The sequence below is a fragment of the Galendromus occidentalis genome, unplaced genomic scaffold (assembly GCF_000255335.2).
Source record: "Galendromus occidentalis unplaced genomic scaffold, Mocc_1.1 scf7180000075389, whole genome shotgun sequence".
In the NCBI taxonomy this organism is placed as follows: Eukaryota; Metazoa; Arthropoda; class Arachnida; order Mesostigmata; family Phytoseiidae; genus Galendromus; species Galendromus occidentalis.
This window is the reverse complement of record NW_003803379.1, coordinates 916,058-918,036: the sequence shown is the minus strand read 5'-3', so window position 1 is coordinate 918,036 and position 1,979 is coordinate 916,058.

The window sequence follows — 1,979 nt, the reverse complement described above, 5'->3', positions numbered from 1 at the left end:
AGTATTGTAGATTGCCGCGCGGAAGAAATCTTTGGAGACGGGGGCAAGGTACTCCCGCCGATACGGTCTGTGAGAACCTCATAATCGAGGCATTCTTAGACATTCTCGAAATGATTATCTTTAGCTCTGCTTGGATGCTGTGCTAAGGTTGGCCGGATCATGAATTTTAATCTACTCGCGGCTGATTGCTCGGACCTCGGTAACCCCATAGTCGAGCAGCTATGGGGACACTGGCGTGAGCAAGATTCCGTTTCGGACACATTCCGGGGATAATCCTTAGCTGACCTTGGTTTCCTCTCTACTCGAAGCTGATGATTCCGAGTGAATCCAAGAGTATCGTCTGCATTGTCAGATCGTCATAGAAGCGGAGAGAAAACCCTGTCCGGCTTTAGTGTGAACTCGGCCCCGACTGCCGACTGTTTTGGCTCAAGTATCGCACTACTTCTTGGTATACGCTGTTCTTCATCCGGTGTTCTTGCGCCGAAATGAAATTCCCCGGACGGCTACTAGCTTATGGAGGCGCGACGCCGACGTATAGCAGGCCATGTGTGAAGATACGGTCATCGAAGCATACGCGCGAAATAGGTTGACGATGATATTTTTCTGAATAGGTGGCTTTCCCGGATTTCCGGAAGCTCAAGCGACTCGATGACATTGTAAATATCCCCAACCCGAAACCCTCGAATGGACGTTGTTATCACCCGACAATAATCCGAACCTTCAGCCCGGCAGCGGTTTGATCTGCGTGCCTGGATACTTTGGTCGATCTTTGAGCTCATCGAAGAAGAAAAACTCCTGGAGAAGTCCTCTCATATGCTTGGCCAAAGATCTGCAGCACCTTATTGTTAATGTTCATTGTGACAATAAATTCTAAACTGAATGTATTTTGTGACCCGAAACATCTGCGACTGGATTCTTTTATGAAATAGCGTAGCTGAGTGGCTCTACAAACTCCCGGAGAGTCACACCGTGCTGTTCAGTCTTCTCCGCGAGGAATCAGTGATCCATCGAACGGCCATCGTCGGACCCATTAGGCCTTCTGAGACAGTCATTCGCGACTCGGGCGCAACGGTGCAACTCAATTCTGGGTCGCATCATTTTTTTCGCATGAATGCGACAAACACGTCCCCGCGGAATCCTCTAGCCGAGGAGAGATTGAGCAAAATGTGACTGCGAGCAGCAGGTGGCGCATCCCCTCGAGGATTCGATAAAGGTATTCTTTCCACCAGCGATCCGGATTTTTCGTCTATAATCCATATGTACGTATGATGAGTTTGGTCTTTCGAGTCTTTTGGCAAAATGTCCGTCGAGAACCCCCGTCCTGCCCCCGGGTCGAGAACATAGCCTCATTCTCTCTCATCGACTCGATTGAGAGAGGAAAGGACCGAGCAGGACTCTTCCGAATCATAAGAAAGCTGCCAGTTTCGACCCAATCAACGCGAGAAGAAGAGCAACTCCGAGCGAAAAGCTCTTCGAACGAGGTGAGTTCCCGACGTCAAGCGCGCTGAGTTTTGGGGTCATTCCATCGGAGTAGTGCCAGTACCACTGCGGCATTTCGCGCCAAGGAAGGGACCGATTTATTCCAATTCGATACCGTCGCACACCTGGCCACAGAGCGATCACTTTGCACTGAAGGAACCTCCCCGGGACCTGGCAGGGTGTTTTCCCGAACCGGGGAGTTTTCTTTTTAGGCCAGTCTTGATCAGCAGGGGAATCTAGTTGTCGTGCCTCTATCAAGGCGCCTTGCTTGCTGGAGCGAAAACCGCGTCACCCTAGAAGCGCCAATATAGCTTCCCTCAGGACGAGGTGTCAGAGTTACCGTCCAGCTACCCAAGGCACCTGGAATGTTCACTCCGAGCCTCGCCAGAATATGCAGATCAGTCATTTAGTTAATGGAGAGCAAGTGTTCGCTCACAGTACATCCTCCCCGTTCCCGCTATCGCGCGCGACCTATTTCCAGGAGATCGCCATTCTCTGAC